The sequence below is a fragment of the Amblyomma americanum genome, chromosome 3 (genome assembly GCF_052857255.1).
Source record: "Amblyomma americanum isolate KBUSLIRL-KWMA chromosome 3, ASM5285725v1, whole genome shotgun sequence".
Taxonomy (NCBI): Eukaryota; Metazoa; Arthropoda; class Arachnida; order Ixodida; family Ixodidae; genus Amblyomma; species Amblyomma americanum.
This window is the reverse complement of record NC_135499.1, coordinates 49,766,765-49,786,843: the sequence shown is the minus strand read 5'-3', so window position 1 is coordinate 49,786,843 and position 20,079 is coordinate 49,766,765. Positions and strand designations below refer to the sequence as shown.

At 47.6% G+C, this 20,079-nt stretch overlaps 2 non-coding genes across 2 annotated transcripts; both read right to left on the bottom strand.

The window, feature by feature from the left end:
• Positions 1 to 1,288: 1,288 nt before the first annotated feature.
• TRNAL-CAA (transfer RNA leucine (anticodon CAA)) lies at positions 1,289 to 1,364 on the bottom strand. The gene has a single exon. It is a non-coding gene; the product is annotated as a tRNA-Leu (tRNA).
• Positions 1,365 to 17,550: 16,186 nt separating this feature from the next.
• On the bottom strand, positions 17,551 to 17,627 carry TRNAW-CCA (transfer RNA tryptophan (anticodon CCA)). The gene has a single exon. It is a non-coding gene; the product is annotated as a tRNA-Trp (tRNA).
• Between the last annotated feature and the right edge of the window lie 2,452 nt (positions 17,628 to 20,079).

Here is a 20,079-nt window from a genome sequence, read left to right as displayed (position 1 = left end):
ACGCATCGTCGGCAATGCCTTTGAGCACGTGGCCCACTTTATCGGTCTCACTCATTGCGGCGTCGACCTTGTGACAAAGCGCCAAGATGTCATGAATGTAGGCCACGTAGCTCTCGGTAGAAGAGTGTGCTCGAGTAGCCAGCTGTTTCTTGGCGGCGAGCTGGCGGTCATCAGGTCTACCGAATAGCGTCTTCAACTTTTCCTTAAAGGTGTCCCAACTTGTTAGCTCTTCCTCGTGGGTCTCGTACCATACGCGCGCCGTGCCATTGAGGTAAAAGATGACGTTCGCGAGCATTAGCGTAGGGTCCGACCTGTTGTAGTTGCTGACACGCTCGTAAAGGTTAATCCAGTCTTCGACATCGGAGCCATCTGTGCCGGAAAACATGCCGGGGTCGCGAGGTGGAGCCATGATGACGAAAGGAGGGGTAGTGGGGCTCCTTGACCGGCCGGGTGGAGCCATGGTGGTAGTCCCGGCCTGACGAGTACTACGAAGCTGCGTGGTGTGCGCAGCGTAAAATCCGCACCTCAACCAAAGATGTTACGTGGTCCAGGCGGGAACGACGCGAGAACGCCCGGGCACAACACACAGGTCAAGAGCACAAGGCGGCCCGCACAGAGCACCAGGCACAGAGCACCGAATCCCAGAGCACGCGCGCCTCCAAGAGTCTTCATTCATCTCTTCTTCTATCCGTGGCAATATTAAGGAAGCCAATAGTCACCGAAATCAAGGTGCATAGGGGAATGCTTCTTTTTTATATCTAGTGCCAATCAATTAGTTTATTAAAGCAAATTACTCATAAAGCAGCAGAAAAACCAACCATGCCGCAGGTGGGATCCGAACCCACGACCTTCGAATATCGCGTCCGGTGCTCTTACCAACTGAGCTACGGTGACGGCTGTCTAATCTGCTGCTTTCGTGGGTATTTATGTTTTGCGTGTAAGCGAACCTTGAGAGTGTTCACCAGCGCCGCCCTCGTCCATAGCGGTGGATGTAGCACGTCCTGTAATACCGCAAGTGTGACGTAGAACGTCATCTAATGGCGAGGGCGGAAAGTGTGCGAGAGCCCTCTTATGCTACCTATGGCATCAAGACTGCCAGAACCTAGACTCCCGTTAAGCTATTAGCAGAAAAGGCAGATGAAGTGAGGGGCTCGTTTGACAAACATATTAAGGAAGCCAACAGTCACCGTGATCAAGGTGCATAGGGAACGCTTCTTTTTTATATCTAGTGCCAATCAGTTAGTTTTTTTAAAGAAAATTACCTATAAAGCAGCAGAAAAAACAACCATGCCGCCGGTGGGATCCGAACCCACGACCTCCGAATATTGCGTCCGGTACTCTTACCAACTGAGCTACGTGACGGCTGTCTAATATGCTGCTTTTGTGGGTATTTATTTATGTTTTGTGTGTAAGCGAACCTTGAGAGTGTTCACCAGCGCCACCCTCGTGCATAGCGGCGGACGTAGCACGTCCTGTAATACCGCAAGTGTGACGTCGAACGGCGAGGGCGGAAACTGTGCGAGAGCCCTCTTATGCTACCTCTGGCATCAAGACTGCCAGAACCGAGACCCCCGTTAAGCTATTAGCAGACAAAGCAAATGTAGTGAGGGGCTCGTTTGACAAACATATTAAGGAAGCCAACAGTCACAGAAATCAAGGTGCATAGAGGAATGCTTCTTCTTTATATCTCGTGCCAATCAATTAGTTTTTTAAAGAAAAAACTTATAAGGCAGCAGAAAAAACAACCACGCCACCAGTGGGATCCGAACCCACGACCTCCGAATATCGCGTCCGGTGCTCTTACCAACTGAGCTATTGCGACGGCTATCTAATCTGCTGCTTTCGTGGGTATTTATGTTTTGCGTGTAAGCGATCCTTGAGAGTGTTCACCAGTGCCACCCTCGTTCATAGCGGTGGACGTAGCACGTCCTGTAATACCGCAAGTGTGACGTCGAACGGCGAGGGCGGAAACTGTGCGAGAGCCCTCTTATGCTACCTCTGGCATCAAGACTGCCAGAACCGAGACCCCCGCTAAGCTATTAGCAGACAAGGCAAATGAAGTGAGGGGCTCGTTTGACAAACATATTAAGGAAGCCAACAGTCACCGATATCAAGGAGCATAGGGGAATGATTCTTTTTATATCTAGTGCCAATCAATTAGTTTTTTAAAGAAAAAACTTATAAGGCAGCAGAAAAAACAACCATGCCACCAGTGGGATCCGAACCCACGACCTCCGAATATCGCGTCCGGTGCTCTTACCAACTGAGCTATTGCGACGGCTATCTAATCTGCTGCTTTCGTGGGTATTTATGTTTTGCGTGTAAGCGATCCTTGAGAGTGTTCACCAGTTCCACCCTCGTTCATAGCGGTGGACGTAGCACGTCCTGTAATACCGCAAGTGTGACGTCGAACGGCGAGGGCGGAAACTGTGCGAGAGCCCTCTTATGCTACCTCTGGCATCAAGACTGCCAGAACCGAGACCCCCGTTAAGCTATTAGCAGACAAAGCAAATGTAGTGAGGGGCTCGTTTGACAAACATATTAAGGAAGCCAACAGTCACAGAAATCAAGGTGCATAGAGGAATGCTTCTTTTTTATATCTCGTGCCAATCAATTAGTTTTTTTAACGAAAATTACCTATAAAGCAGCAGAAAAACAACCATGCCGCCGGTGGGATCCGAACCCACGACCTCCGAATATCGCGTCCGGTGCTCTTACCAACTGATCTATGGCGACGGCTATCTAATCTGCTGCTTTCGTGGGTATTTATTTATGATTTGCGTGTAAGCGAACCTTGAGAGTGTTCACCAGCGCCACCCTCGTGCATAGCGGTGGACGTAGCACGTCCTGTAATATCGCAAGTGTGACGTAGAACATCATCTAACGGCGAGGGCGGAAACTGTGCGAGAGCCCTCTTATGCTACCTATGGCATCAAGACTGCCAGAACCGAGACCCCTTTATAAGCTATTAGCAAACAAGGCAAATGAAGTGAGGGGCTCGTTTGACAAACATATTAAGGAAACCAACAGTCACCGAAATCAAGGTGCATAGGGGAATGCTTCTTTTTTATATCTAGTGCCAATCAATTAGTATTTCAAAGAAAATTACTTATAAAGCAGCAGAAAAAACAACCATGCCGCCGGTGGGATCCGAACCCACGACCTCCGAATATCGCGTCCGGTGCTCTTACCAACTGAGCTATGGCGACGGCGATCTAATCTGCTGCTTACGTGGATATTTATGTTTTGCGTGTAAGCGATCCTTGAGAGTGTTCACCAGTGCCACCCTCGTCCATAGCGGTGGACGTAGCACGTCCTGTAATACCGCAAGTGTGACGTCTAACGGCGAGGGCGGAAACTGTGCGAGAGCCCTCTTATGCTACCTCTGGCATCAAGACTGCCAGAACCGAGACCCCCGTTAAGCTATTAGCAGACAAAGCAAATGTAGTGAGGGGCTCGTTTGACAAACATATTAAGGAAGCCAACAGTCACACAAAGCAAGGTGCATAGAGGAATGCTTCTTTATTATATCTAGTGCCAATCAATTAGTTTTTTTAAAGAAAATTATTTAAAAAGCAGCAGAAAAAACAACCATGCCGCCGGTGGGATCCTAACCCACGACCTCCGAATATGGCGTCTGGTGCGCTTACCAACTGAGCTACGGCGACGGCTGTCCAATCTGCTGCTTTCGTGGGTATTTATGTTTTGCGTGTAAGCGAACCTTGAGAGTGTTCACCAGCGCCACCCTCGTCCATAGCGGTGGACGTAGCACGTCCTGTAATACCGCAAGTGTGACGTAGAACGTCATCTAACGGCGAGGGCGGAAACTGTGCGAGAGCCCTCTTATGCTACTTATGGCATCAAGACTGCCAGAACCGAGACCCCCTTTAAGGTATTAGCAAAAAAGGCAAATGAAGTGAGGGGCTCGTTTGACAAACATATTAAGGAAACCAACAGTCAACGAAATAAATCTGCATAGGGGAATGCTTCTTTTTTATATCTAGTGCCAATCGATTAGTTTTTTAAAGAAAATTACTTATAAAGCAGCAGAAAAAACAACCATGCCGCCAGTAGGATCCGAACCCGCGACCTTCGAATATCGCGTCCGGTGCTCTTACCAACTGAGCTATGGCGACGGCTATCTAATCTGCTGCTTTGGTGGGTATTTATGTTTTGCGTGTAAGCGATCCTTGAGAGTGTTCACCAGCGCCACCCTCGTCCATAGCGGTGGACGTAGCACGTATGTAATAACTCAAGTGTGACGTAGAACGTCATCTAACGGCGAGGGCGGAAACTGTGCGAGAGCCCTCTTATGCTACCTATGGCATCAAGAGTGCCAGAACCGAGACCCCTGTTAAGCTATGAGCAGACAGACAAGGTAAATGAGGTGAGGGGCTCGTTTGAGAAACAAATTAAGGAAGCCAACAGTAACCGAAATCAAGGTGCATAAGGGAATGCTTCTTTTTTATATCTTGTGCCAATCAATTAGTTTTTTAAAGAAAATTACTTATAAAGCAGCAGAAAAAACAAGCATGCCGCCGGGGGGATCCGAACCCACGACCTCCGATTATCGCGTCCGGTGCTCTTACTGAGCTTAGCCCACGGCTGTCTAATCTGCTGCTTTCGTGGGTATTTACGTTTTTCGTGTAAGCGAACCATGAGAGTGTTCACCAGCGCCACCCTCGTCCATAGCGGTGGACGTAGCACGTCCTGTAATACCGCAAGTGTGACGTAGAGCGTCATCTAACGGCGAGGGCGGAAACTGTGCGAGAGCCCTCTTATGCTACCTATGGCATCAAGACCGCCAGAACCGAGACCCCCGTTAAGCTATTAGCAGACAAGGCAAATGAAGTGAGGGGCTCGTTTGACAAACATATTAAGGCCAACAGTCACCGAAATCAAGATGCATAGAGGAATGCTTCTTTTTTTATAGCTAGTGCCAATCAATTAGATTTTTAAAGAAAATTACTTATAAAGCAGCAGAAAAGACAACCATGGCGCCGGTGGGATCGCACCCACGACCTCTGAATATCGCGTCCGGTGCTCTTACCAACTGAGCTACGGTGACGGCTGTCTATTCTGCTGCTTTTGTGGGTATTTATTTATGTTTTGCGTGTAAGCGAACCTTGAGAGTGTTCACCAGCGCCACCCTCGTGCATAGCGGTGGACGTAGCACGTCCTGTAATACCGCAAGTGTGACGTAGAACGTCATCTAACGGCGAAGGCGGAAACTGTGCGAGAGCCCTCTTATGCACATATGGCATCTAGACTGCCAGAACCGAGACCCAAGTTAAGCTATTAGCAGAAAAGGCAAATGAAGTGAGGGGCTCGTTTGACAAACATATTAAGGAAGCCAAAAGTCACCGAAATCAATGTGCATAGGGGAATGCTTCTTTTTTATATCTAGTGCCAATCAATTAGTTTTTAAAGAAAATTGCTTATAAAGAAGTAGAAAAAACAACCATGCCGCCGGTGGGATCCGAGCCCACTACCTCCGAATATCGCGTCCGGTGCTCTTACCAACTGAGCTACGGCGACGGTTGTCTAATCTGCTGCTTTCGTGGGTATTTATGTTTTGCGTGTAAGCGAACCTTGAGAGTGTTCACCAGCGCCACCCTCGTCCATAGCGGTGGACGTAGCACGTCCTGTAATACCGCAAGTGTGACGTAGAATGTCATATAACGGCGAAGGCTGAAACTGTGCGAGAGCCCTCTTATGCTACCTATGGCATCTAGACTGCCAGAACCGAGACCCCCGTTAAGCTATTAGCAGAAAAGGCAAATGAAGTGAGGGGCTCGTTTGACAAACATATTAAGGAAGCCAACAGTCACCGTAATCAAGGTGCATAGGGAACGCTTCTTTTTTTTATATCTAGAGCCAATCAATTAGTTTTTTTAAAGAAAATTACTTATAAAGCAGCAGAAAAAACAACCATGCCGCCGGTGGGATCCGAACCCACGACCTCCGAATATCGCGTCCGGTGCTCTTACCAACTGAGCTATCGTGACGGCTGTCTAATCTGCTGCTTTCGTGGGTATTTATTTATGTTTTGCGTGTAAGCGAACCTTGAGAGTGTTCACCAGCGCCACCCTCGTGCATAGCGGTGGACGTAGCACGTCCTGTAATACCGCAAGTGTGACGTAGAACGTCATCTAACGGCGAGGGCTGAAACTGTGCGACAGCCCTCTTATGCTACCTATGGCAACTAGACTGCCAGAACCGAGACTCCCGTTAAGGTATTAGCAGAAAAGGCAAATGAAGTGAGGGGCTCGTTTGACAAACATATTAAGGAAGCCAACAGTCACCGAAATCAAGGTGCATAGGGGAATGATTCTTTTTTTATATCTAGTGCCAATCAATTAGTTTTTTAAAGAAAAAACTTATAAAGCAGCAGAAAAAACAACCATGCCACCGGTGGGGTCCGAACCCACGACCTCCGAATATCGCGTCCGGTGCTCTTACCAACTGAGCTATGGCGACGGCAATCTAATCTGCTGCTTTCGTGGGTATTTATGTTTTGCGTGTAAGCGATCCTTGAGAGTGTTCACCAGTGCCACCCTCGTCCATAGCGGTGGACGTAGCATGTCCTGTAATACCGCAAGTGTGACGTCTAACGGCGAGGGCGGAAACTGTGCGAGAGCCCTCTTATGCTACCTCTGGCATCAAGACTGCCAGAACCGAGACCCCCGTTAAGCTATTAGCAGACAAAGCAAATGTAGTGAGGGGCTCGTTTGACAAACATATTAAGGAAGCCAACAGTCACAGAAATCAAGGTGCATAGAGGAATGGTTCTTTTTTATATCTAGTGCCAATCAATTAGTTTTTTTAAAGAAAATTACTTATAAAGCAGCAGAAAAAACAGCCATGCCGCCGGTGAGATCCGAACCCACGACCTCCGAATATCGCTTCCGGTGCTCTTACCAACTGAGCTACCGTGACGCCTGTCTAATCTGCTGCTTTCGTGGGTATTTATTTATGATTTGCGTGTAAGCGAACCTTGAGAGTGTTCACCAGCGCCACCCTCGTGCATAGCGGTGGACGTAGCGTGTCCTGTAATACCGCAAGTGTGAAGTAGAACGTCATCTAACGGCGAGGGCGGAAACTGTGCGAGAGCCCTCTTATGCTACCTCTGGCATCAAGACTGCCAGAACCGAGACCCCCGTTAAGCTATTAGCAGACAAAGCAAATGTAGTGAGGGGATCGTTTGACAAACATATTAAGGAAGCCAACAGTCACAGAAATCAAGGTGCATAAAGGAATGCTTCTTTTTTATATCTAGTGCCAATCAATTAGTTTTTTAAAGAAAATTATTTATAAAGCAGCAGAAAAAACAACCATGCCGCCGGTGGGATCCTAACCCACGACCTCCGAATATGGCGTCTGGTGCGCTTACCAACTGAGCTACGGCGACGGCTGTCTAATCTGCTGCTTTCGTGGGTATTTATGTTTTGCGTGTAAGCGAACCTTGAGAGTGTTCACCAGTGCCACCCTCGTCCATAGCGGTGGACGTAGCACGTCCTGTAATACAGCAAGTGTGACGTAGAACGTCATCTAACGGCGAGGCCGGAAACTGTGCGAGAGCCCTCTTATGCTACCTATGGCATCAAGACTGCCAGAACCGAGACCCCCGTTAAGCTATTAGCAGAAAAGGCAAATGAAGTGAGGGGCTCGTTTGACAAACATATTAAGGAAGCCAACAGTCACCGCAATCAAGGTGCATAGGGAACGCTTCTTTTTTTATATCTAGTGCCAATCAATTAGTTTTTTAAAGATAATTACTTATAAAGCAGCAGAAAAAACAACCATGCCGCCGGTGGGATCCGAACCCACGACCTCCGAATATCGCGTCCGGTGCTCTTACCAACTGAGCTACCGTGACGGCTGTCTAATCTGCTGCTTTCGTGGGTATTTATTTATGTTTTGCTTGTAAGCGAACCATGAGAGTGTTCACCAGTGCCACCCTCGTGCATAGCGGTGGACATAGCACGTCCTGTAATACCGCAAGTGTGAAGTAGAACGTCATCTAACGGCGAGGCCGGAAACTGTGCGAGAGCCCTCTTATGCTACCGATGGCATCAAGACTGCCAGAACCGAGACCCGCGTTAAGCTATTAGCAGACAAGACAAATGAAGTGAGGGGCTCGTGTGACATATTAAGGAAGCCAACAGTCACCGAAATCAAGGTGGATAGGGGAATGCTGCTTTTTTATATCTAGTGCCAACCAATTAGTTTTTTAAAGAAAAAACTTATAAAACAGCACAAAAAACAACCATGCCACCAGTGGGATCCTAACCCATGACCTCCGAATATCGCGACCGGTGCTCTTACCAATTGAGCTAATGTGACGGCTGTCTAATCTGCTGCTTTCGTGGGTATTTATTTATGTTTTGCGTGTAAGCGATCATTGAGAGTGTTCACCAGTGCCACCCTCGTCCATAGCGGTGGACGTAGCACGTCCTGTAATACCGCAAGTGTGACGTCTAACGGCGAGGGCGAAAACTTTGCGAGAGCCCTCTTATGCTTCCTCTGGCATCAAGACTGCCAGAACCGAGACCCCCGTTAAGCTATTAGCAGACAAAGCAAATGAATTGAGGGGCTCGTTTGACAAACATATTAAGGAAGCCAACAGTCACAGAAATCAAGGTGCATAGAAGAATGCTTCTTTTTTATATCTAGTGCCAATCAATTAGTTTTTTAAAGAGAATTATTTATAAAGCAGCAGAAAAAACAACCATGCCGCCGGTGGGATCCTAACCCACGACCTCCGAATATGGCGTCTGGTGCGCTTACCAACTGAGCTACGGCGACGGCTGTCTAATCTGCTGCTTTCGTGGGTATTTATGTTTTGCGTGTAAGCGAACCTTGAGAGTGTTCACCAGCGCCGCCCTCGTCCATAGCGGTGGACGTAGCACGTCCTGTAATACCGCAAGTGTGACGTAGAACGTCATCTAACGGCGAGGGCGGAAACTGTGCGAGAGCCCTCTTATGCTACCTATGGCATCAAGACTGCCAGAACCGAGACCCCCTTTAAGCTATTAGCAAACAAGGCAAATGAAGTGAGGGGCTCGTTTGACAAACATATTAAGGAAACCAACAGTCACCGAAATCAAGGTGCATAGGGGAATGCTTCTTTTTTATATCTAGTGACAATCAATTAGTATTTTAAAGAAAATTACTTATAAAGCAGCAGAAAAAACCACCATGCCGAAGGTGGGATCTGAACCCACGACCTCCGAATATCGCGTCCGGTACTCTTACCAACTGAGCTATGGCGACGGCTATCTAATCTGCTGCTTTCGTGGGTATTTATGTTTTGCGTGTAAGCGATCCTTGAGAGTGTTCACCAGCGACACCCTCGTCCATAGCGGTGGACGTAGCACGTCCTGTAATACCGCAAGTGTGACGTCTAACGGCGAGGGCGAAAACTGTGCAAGAGCCCTCTTATGCTACCTCTGGCATCAAGACTGCCAGAACCGAGACCCCCGTTAAGCTATTAGCAGACAAAGCAAATGTAGTGAGGGGCTTGTTTGACAAACATATTAAGGAAGCCAACAGTCACCGAAATCAAGGTGCATAGAGGAATGCTTTTTTTATATCAAGTGCCAATCAATTAGTTTTTTAAAGAAAATTATTTATAAAGCAGCAGAAAAAACAACCATGCCGCCGGTGGGATCCGAACCCACGACCTCCGAATATGGCGTCCGGTGCGCTTAGCAACTGAGCTACGGCGACGGCTGTCTAATTTGCTGCTTTCTTGGGTATTTATGTTTTGCGTGCAAGCGAACCTTGAGAGTGTTCAAAAGCGCCACCCTCGTCCATAGCGGTGGACGTAGCACGTCCTGTAATACCGCAATTGTGACGTAGAACGTCATCTAACGGCGAGGGCGGAAACTGTGCGAGAGCCCTCTTATGCTACCTATGGCATCAAGACTGCCAGAACCGAGACCCCCGTTACGCTATTAGCAGAGAAGGCAAATGAATTGAGGGGCTCGTTTGACAAACATATTAAGGCCAACAGTCACCGAAATCAAGATGCATAGAGGAATGGTTCTTTTTTTATAGCTAGTGCCAATCGATTAGTTTTTTTAAAGAAAATTACTTTTAAAGCAGCAGAAAAAACAACCATGCCGCCGGTGGGATCCGAGCCCACGACCTCCGAATATCGCTTCCGGTGATCTTACCAACTGAGCTAATGTGACGGCTGTCTAATCTGCTGCTTTCGTGGGTATTTATTTATGTTTTGGGTGTAAGCGAACCTTGAGAGTGTTCACCAGCGCCACCCTCGTGCATAGCGGTGGACGTAGCACGTCCTGTAATACCCCAAGTGTGACGTAGAACGTCATCTAACGGCGAGGGCGGAAACTGTGCGAGAGCCCTCTTATGCACATATGGCATCTAGACTGCCAGAACCGAGACCCAAGTTAAGCTATTAGCAGAAAAGGCAAATGAAGTGAGGGGCTCGTTTGACAAACATATTAAGGAAGCCAAAAGTCACCGAAATCAATGTGCATAGGGGAATGCTTCTTTTTTATATCTAGTGCCAATCAATTAGTTTTTTAAAGAAAATTGCTTATAAAGAAGTAGAAAAAAACAACCATGCCGCCGGTGGGATCCGAGCCCACTACCTCCGAATATCGCGTCCGGTGCTCTTACCAACTGAGCTACGGCGACGGTTGTCTAATCTGCTGCTTTCGTGGGTATTTATGTTTTGCGTGTAAGCGAACCTTCAGAGTGTTCACCAGCGCCACCCTCGTCCATAGCGGTGGAGGTAGCACGTCCTGTAATACCGCAAGTGTGACGTAGAACGTCATATAACGGCGAGGGCAGAAACTGTGCGAGAGCCCTCTTATGCTACCTATGGCATCTAGACTGCCAGAACCGAGACCCCCGTTTAGCTATTAGCAGAAAAGGCAAATGAAGTGAGGGGCTCGTTTGACAAACATATTAAGGAAGCCAACAGTCACCGTAATCAAGGTGCATAGGGAACGCTTCTTTTTTTATATCTAGTGCCAATCAATTAGTTTTTTTAAAGAAAATTACTTATAAAGCAGCAGAAAAAACAACCATGCCGCTGGTGGGATCCGAACCCACGACCTCCGAATATCGCGTCCGGTGCTCTTACCAACTGAGCGACCGTGACGGCTGTCTAATCTGCTGCTTTCGTGGGTATTTATTTATGTTTTGCGTGTAAGCGAACCTTGAGAGTGTTCACCAGCGCCACCCTCGTGCATAGCGGTGGACGTAGCACGTCCTGTAATACCGCAAGTGTGACGTAGAACGTCATCTAACGGCGAAGGCTGAAACTGTGCGACAGCCCTCTTATGCTACCTATGGCATCTAGACTGCCAGAACCGAGACTCCCGTTAAGCTATTAGCAGAAAAGGCAAATGAAGTGAGGGGCTCGTTTGACAAACATATTAAGGAAGCCAACAGTCACCGAAATCAAGGTGCATAGGGGAATGATTCTTTTTTTATATCTTGTGCCAATCAATTAGTTTTTTAAAGAAAAAACTTATAAAGGAGCAGAAAAAACAACCATGCCACCGGTGGGATCCGAACCCACGACCTCCGAATATCGCGTCCGGTGCTCTTACCAGCTGAGCTATGGCGACGGCAATCTAATCTGCTGCTTTCGTGGGTATTTATGTTTTGCGTGTAAGCGATCCTTGAGAGTGTTCACCAGTGCCACCCTCGTCCATAGCGGTGGACGTAGCACGTCCTGTAATACCGCAAGTGTGACGTCTAACGGCGAGGGCGGAAACTGTGCGAGAGCCCTCTTATGCTACCTCTGGCATCAAGACTGCCAGAACCGAGACCCCCGTTAAGCTATTAGCAGACAAAGCAAATGTAGTGAGGGGCTCGTTTGACAAACATATTAAGGAAGCCAACAGTCACAGATCTCAAGGTGCATAGAGGAATGGTTCTTTTTTATATCTAGTGCCAATCAATTAGTTTTTTTAAAGAAAATTACTTATAAAGCAGCAGAAAAAACAGCCATGCCGCCGGTGAGATCCGAACCCACGACCTCCGAATATCGCTTCCGGTGCTCTTACCAACTGAGCTACCGTGACGGCTGTCTAATCTGCTGCTTTCGTGGGTATTTATTTATGATTTGCGTGTAAGCGAACCTTGAGAGTGTTCACCAGCGCACCCTCGAGCATAGCGGTGGAAGTAGCGTGTCCTGTAATACCGCAAGTGTGAAGTTGAACGTCATCTAACGGCGAGGGCGGAAACTGTGCGAGAGCCCTCTTATGCTACCTCTGGCATCAAGACTGCCAGAACCGAGACCCCCGTTAAGCTATTAGCAGACAAAGCAAATGTAGTGAGGGGCTCGTTTGACAAACATATTAAGGAAGCCAACAGTCACAGAAATCAAGGTGCATAAAGGAATGCTTCTTTTTTATATCTAGTGCCGATCAATTAGTTTTTTAAAGAAAATTATTTATAAAGCAGCAGAAAAAACAACCATGCCGCCGGTGGGATCCTAACCCACGACCTCCGAATATGGCGTCTGGTGCGCTTACCAACTGAGCTACGGCGACGGCTGTCTAATCTGCTGCTTTCGTGGGTATTTATTTATGTTTTGCTTGTAAGCGAACCATGAGAGTGTTCACCAGTGCCACCCTCGTGCATAGCGGTGGACATCGCACGTCCTGTAATACCGCAAGTGTGAAGTAGAACGTCATCTAACGGCGAAGCCGGAAACTGTGCGAGAGCCCTCTTATGCTACCTATGGCATCAAGACTGCCAGAACCGAGACCCCCGTTAAGCTATTAGCAGACAAGGCAAATGAAGTGAGGGGCTCGTGTGACATATTAAGGAAGCCAACAGTCACCGAAATCAAGGTGGATAGGGGAATGCTGCTTTTTTATATCTAGTGCCAATCAATTAGTTTTTTTAAAGAAAAAACTTATAAAACAGCAGAAAAAACAACCATGCCACCAGTGGGATCCTAACCCATGACCTCCGAATATCGCGACCGGTGCTCTTACCAACTGAGCTATGGCGACGGCTATCTAATCTGCTGCTTTCGTGGGTATTTATGTTTTGCGTGTAAGCGATCATTGAGAGTGTTCACCAGTGCCACCCTCGTCCATAGCGGTGGACGTAGCACGTCCTGTAATACCGCAAGTGTGACGTCTAACGGCGAGGGCGAAAACTGTGCGAGAGCCCTCTTATGCTACCTCTGGCATCAAGACTGCCAGAACCGAGACCCCCGTTAAGCTATTAGCAGACAAAGCAAATGTAGTGAGGGGCTCGTTTGACAAACATATTAAGGAAGCCAACAGTCACAGAAATCAAGGTGCATAAAAGAATGCTTCTTTTTTATATCTAGTGCCAATCAATTAGTTTTTAAAGAGAATTATTTATAAAGCAGCAGAAAAAACAACCATGCCGAAGGTGGGATCTGAACCCACGACCTCCGAATATCGCGTCCGGTGCTCTTACCAACTGAGCTATGGCGACGGCTATCTAATCTGCTGCTTTCGTGGGTATTTATGTTTTGCGTGTAAGCGATCCTTGGGAGTGTTCAACAGCGCCACCCTCGTCCATAGCGGTGGACGTAGCACGTCCTGTAAAACCGCAAGTGTGACGTCTAACGGCGAGGGCGGAAACTGTGCGAGAGCCCTCTTATGCTACCTCTGGCATCAAGACTGCCAGAACCGAGACCCCCGTTAAGCTATTAGCAGACAAAGCAAATGTAGTGAGGGGCTCGTTTGACAAACGTATTAAGGAAGCCAACAGTCACAGAAATCAAGGTGCACAGAGGAATGCTTCTTTTTTATATCTAGTGCCAATCAATTAGTTTATTTAAAGAAAATTATTTATAAAGCAGCAGAAAAAACAGCCATGCCGCGTGTGGGATCCGAACCCACGACCTCCGAATATCGCTTCCTGTGCTCTTACCAGCTGAGCTACCGTCACGGCTGTCTAATCTGCTGCTTTCGTGGGTATTTATGATTTGCGTGTAAGCGAACCTTGAGAGTGTTCACCAGCGCCACCCTCGTGCATAGCGGTGGACGTAGCACGTCCTGTAATATCGCAAGTGTGACGTCTAACGGCGAGGGCGGAGACGGTGGGAGAGCCCTCTTATGCTACCTCTGGCATCAAGACTGCCAGAACCGAGACCCCCGTTAAGCTATTAGCAGACAAAGCAAATGTAGTGAGGGGCTCGTTTGACAAACATATTAAGGAAGCCAACAGTCATAGAAATCAAGGTGCATAGAGGAATGCTTCTCTTTTATATCTAGTGCCAATCAATTAGTTTTTTTAAAGAAAATTATTTATAAAGCAGCAGAAAAAACTACCATGCCGCCGGTGGGATCCGCACCCACGACCTCCGAATATGGCGTCTGGTGCGCTTACCAACTGAGCTACGGCGACGGCTGTCTAATTTGCTGCTTTCTTGGGTATTTATGTTTTGCGTGCAAGCAAACCTTGAGAGTGTTCACCAGCGCCACCCTCGTCCATAGCGTTAGACGTAGCACGTCCTGTAATACCACAAGTGTGACGTAGAACTTCATCTAACGGCGAGGGCGGAAACTGTGCGAGAGCCCTCTTATGCTACCTATGGCATCAAGACTGCCAGAACCGAGACCCCCTTTAAGCTATTAGCAAACAAGGCAAATGTAGTGAGGGGCTCGTTTGACAAACATATTAAGGAAGCCAACAGTCACCGCAATCAAGGTGCATAGCGAACGCTTCTTTTTTTATATCTAGTGCCAATCAATTAGTTTTTTAAAGATAATTACTTATAAAGCAGCAGAAAAAACAACCATGTCGCCGGTGGGATCCGAACCCACGACCTCCGAATATCGCGTCCGGTGCTCTTACCAACTGAGCTACCGTGACGGCTGTCTAATCTGCTGCTTTCGTGGGTATTTATTTATGTTTTGCTTGTAAGCGAACCATGAGAGTGTTCACCAGCGCCACCCTCGTCCATAGCGTTAGACGTAGCACGTCCTGTAATACCACAAGTGTGACGTAGAACTTCATCTAACGGCGAGGGCGGAAACTGTGCGAGAGCCCTCTTATGCTACCTATGGCATCAAGACTGCCAGAACCGAGACCCCCTTTAAGCTATTAGCAAACAAGGCAAATGTAGTGAGGGGCTCGTTTGACAAACATATTAAGGAAGCCAACAGTCACCGCAATCAAGGTGCATAGCGAACGCTTCTTTTTTTATATCTAGTGCCAATCAATTAGTCTTTTAAAGATAATTACTTATAAAACAGCAGAAAAAACAACCATGCCACCAGTGGGATCCTAACCCATGACCTCCGAATATCGCGACCGGTGCTCTTACCAACTGAGCTATGGCGATGGCTATCTAATCTGCTGCTTTCGTGGGTATTTATGTTTTGCGTGTAAGCGATCATTGAGAGTGTTCACCAGTGCCACCCTCGTCCATAGCGGTGGACGTAGCACGTCCTGTAATACCGCAAGTGTGACGTCTAACGGCGAGGGCGAAAACTGTGCGAGAGCCCTCTTATGCTACCTCTGGCATCAAGACTGCCAGAACCGAGACCCCCGTTAAGCAATTAGCAGACAAAGCAAATGTAGTGAGGGGCTCGTTTGACAAACATATTAAGGAAGCCAACAGTCACAGAAATCAAGGTGCATAGAAGAATGCTTCTTTTTTATATCTAGTGCCAATCAATTAGTTTTTTAAAGAGAATTATTTATAAAGCAGCAGAAAAAACAACCATGCCGCCGGTGGGATCCTAACCCACGACCTCCGAATATGGCGTCTGGTGCGCTTACCAACTGAGCTACGGCGACGGCTGTCTAATCTGCTGCTTTCGTGGGTATTCATGTTTTGCGTGTAAGCGAACCTTGAGAGTGTTCACCAGCGCCGCCCTCGTCCATAGCGGTGGACGTAGCACGTCCTGTAATACCGCAAGTGTAACGTAGAACGTCATCTAACGGCGAGGGCGGAAACTGTGCGAGAGCCCTCTTATGCTACCTATGGCATCAAGACTGCCAGAACCGAGACCCCCTTTAAGCTATTAGCAAACAAGGCAAATGAAGTGAGGGGCTCGATTGACAAACATATTAAGGAAACCAACAGTCACCGAAATCAAGGTACATAGGGGAATGCTTCTTTTTTATATCTAGTGCCAATCAATTAGTATTTTAAAGAAAATTACTTATAAAGCAGCAGAAAAAACAACCATGCCGAAGGTGGGATCCGAACCCACGACCTCCGAATATCGCGTCCGGTGCTCTTACCAACTGAGCTATGGCGACGGCTATCTAATCTGCTGCTTTCGTGGGTATTTATGTTTTGCGTGTAAGCGATCCTTGAGAGTGTTCACCAGCGCCACCCTCGTCCATAGCGGTGGACGTAGCACGTCCTGTAAAACCGCAAGTGTGACGTCTAACGGCGAGGGCGGAAACTGTGCGAGAGCCCTCTTATGCTACCTCTGGCATCAAGACTGCCAGAACCGAGACCCCCGTTAAGCTATTAGCAGACAAAGCAAATGTAGTGAGGGGCTTGTTTGACAAACATATTAAGGAAGCCAACAGTCACAGAAATCAAGGTGCATAGAGGAATGCTTCTTTTTTATATCTAGTGCCAATCAATTAGTTTATTTAAAGAAAATTACCTATAAAGCAGCAGAAAAAACAGCCATGCCGCGTGTGGGATCCGAACCCACGACCTCCGAATATCGCTTCCTGTGCTCTTACCAACTGAGCTACCGTCACGGCTGTCTAATCTGCTGCTTTCGTGGGTATTTATGATTTGCGTGTAAGCGAACCTTGAGAGTGTTCACCAGCGCCACCCTCGTGCATAGCGGTGGACGTAGCACGTCCTGTAATATCGCAAGTGTGACGTCTAACGGCGAGGGCGGAGACTGTGCGAGAGCCCTCTTATGCTACCTCTGGCATCAAGACTGCCAGAACCGAGACCCCCGTTAAGCTATTAGCAGACAAAGCAAATGTAGTGAGGGGCTCGTTTGACAAACATATTAAGGAAGCCAACAGTCATAGAAATCAAGGTGCATAGAGGAATGCTTCTCTTTTATATCTAGTGCCAATCAATTAGTTTTTTTAAAGAAAATTATTTATAAAGCAGCAGAAAAAACTACCATGCCGCCGGTGGGATCCGCACCCACGACCTCCGAATATCGCGTATGGTGCTTTACCAACTGAGCTAATGCGACGGCTGTCTAATTTGCTGCTTTCTTGGGTATTTATGTTTTGCGTGCAAGCGAACCTTAAGAGTGTTCACCAGTGCCACCCTCGTCCTTAGCGGTGGACGTGGCACGTCTTGTGATACCGCAAGTGTGACGTCTAACGGCGAGGGCGGAAACTGTGCAAGAGCCCTCTTATGCTACCTCTGGCATCAAGACTGCCAGAACCGAGACCCCCGTTAAGCTATTAGCAGACAAAGCAAATGTAGTGAGGGGCTTGTTTGACAAACATATTAAGGAAGCCAACAGTCACCGAAATCAAGGTGCGTAGAGGAATGCTTTTTTTATATCAAGTGCCAATCAATTAGTTTTTTAAAGAAAATTATTTATAAAGCAGCAGAAAAAACAACCATGCCGCCGGTGGGATCCGAACCCACGACCTCCGAATATGGCGTCCGGTGCTCTTACCAACTGAGCTACCGTGACGGCTGTCTAATCTGCTGCTTTCGTGGGTATTTATTTATGTTTTGCGTGTAAGCGAACCTTGAGAGTGTTCACCAGCGCCACCCTCGTGCATAGCGGTGGAAGTAGCATGTCCTGTAATACCGCAAGTGTGAAGTAGAACGTCATCTAACGGCGAGGCCGGAAACTGTGCGAGAGCCCTCTTATGCTACCTATGGCATCAAGACTGCCAGAACCGAGACCCCCGTTAAGCTATTAGCAGACAAGGCAAATGAAGTGAGGGGCTCGTGTGACATATTAAGGAAGCCAACAGTCACCGAAATCAAGGTGGATAGGGGAATGCTGCTTTTTTATATGTAGTGCCAATCAATTAGTTTTTTTAAAGAAAAAACTTATAAAACAGCAGAAAAAACAACCATGCCACCAGTGGGATCCTAACCCATGACCTCCGAATATCGCGACCGGTGCTCTTACCAACTGAGCTATGGCGACGGCTATCTAATCTGCTGCTTTCGTGGGTATTTATGTTTTGCGTGTAAGCGATCATTGAGAGTGTTCACCAGTGCCACCCTCGTCCATAGCGGTGGACGTAGCACGTCCTGAAATACCGCAAGTGTGACGTCTAACGGCGAGGGCGAAAACTGTGCGAGAGCCCTCTTATGCTACCTCTGGCATCAAGACTGCCAGAACCGAGACCCCCGTTAAGCTATTAGCAGACAAAGCAAATGTAGTGAGGGGCTCGTTTGACAAACATATTAAGGAAGCCAACAGTCACAGAAATCAAGGTGCATAGAAGAATGCTTCTTTTTTATATCTAGTGCCAATCAATTAGTTTTTTAAAGAGAATTATTTATAAAGCAGCAGAAAAAACAACCATGCCGCCGGTGGGATCCTAACCCACGACCTCCGAATATGGCGTCTGGTGCGCTTACCAACTGAGCTACGGCGACGGCTGTCTAATCTGCTGCTTTCGTGGGTATTTATGTTTTGCGTGTAAGCGAACCTTGAGAGTGTTCACCAGTGCCACCCTCGTCCTTAGCGGTGGACGTGGCACGTCTTGTGATAACGCAAGTGTGACGTCTAACGGCGAGGGCGGAAACTGTGCAAGAGCCCTCTTATGCTACCTCTGGCATCAAGACTGCCAGAACCAAGACCCCCGTTAAGCTATTAGCAGACTAAGCAAATCTAGTGAGGGGCTTGTTTGACAAACATATTAAGGAAGCCAACAGTCACCGAAATCAGGGTGCATAGAGGAATGCTTTTTTTATATCAAGTGCCAATCAATTAGATTTTTAAAGAAAATTATTTATAAAGCTGCAGAAAAAACAACCATGCCGCCGGTGGGATCCGAACCCACAACCTCCGAATATCGCGTCCGGTGCTCTTACCAACTGAGCTACCGTGACGGCTGTCTAATCTGCTGCTTTCGTGGGTATTTATTTATGTTTTGCGTGTAAGCGAACCTTGAGAGTGTTCACCAGCGCCACCCTCGTGCATAGCGGTGGACGTAGCATGTCCTGTAATACCGCAAGTGTGAAGTAGAACGTCATCTAACGGCGAGGCCGGAAACTGTGCGAGAGCCCTCTTATGCTACCTATGGCATCAAGACTGCCAGAACCGAGACCCCCGTTAAGCTATTAGCAGACAAGGCAAATGAAGTGAGGGGCTCGTTTGACAAACATATTAAGGAAGCCAACAGTCACCGAAATCAAGGTGCATAGGGGAATGATTCTTTTTTATATCTAGTGCCAATCAATTAGTTTTTTAAAGAAAAAACTTATAAAGCAGCAGAAAAAACAACCATGCCACCGGTCGGATCCGAACCCACGACCTCCGAATATCGCGTCCGGTGCTCTTACCAACTGAGCTATGGCGACGGCTATCTAATCTGCTGCTTTCGTGGGTATTTATGTTTTGCGTGTAAGCGATCCTTGAGAGTGTTCACCAGTGCCACCCTCGTGCATAGCGGTGGACGTAGCATGTCCTGTAATACCGCAAGTGTGAAGTAGAACGTCATCTAACGGCGAGGCCGGAAACTGTGCGAGAGCCCTCTTATGCTACCTATGGCATCAAGACTGTCAGAACCGAGACCCCGGTTAAGCTATTAGCAGACAAGGCAAATGAAGTGAGGGGCTCGTTTGACAAACATAATAAGGAAGCCAACAGTCACCGAAATCAAGGTGCATAGGGGAATGATTCTTTTTTTATATCTAGTGCCAATCATTTAGTTTTTTAAAGAAAAAACTTATAAAGCAGCAGAAAAAACAACCATGCCACCGGTCGGATCCGAACCCACGACCTCCGAATATCGCGTCCGGTGCTCTTACCAACTGAGCTATGGCGACGGCTATCTAATCTGCTGCTTTCGTGGGTATTTATGTTTTGCGTGTAAGCGATCCTTGAGAGTGTTCACCAGTGCCACCCTCGCCCATAGCGGTGGACGTAGCACGTCCTGTAATACCGCAAGTGTGACGTCTAA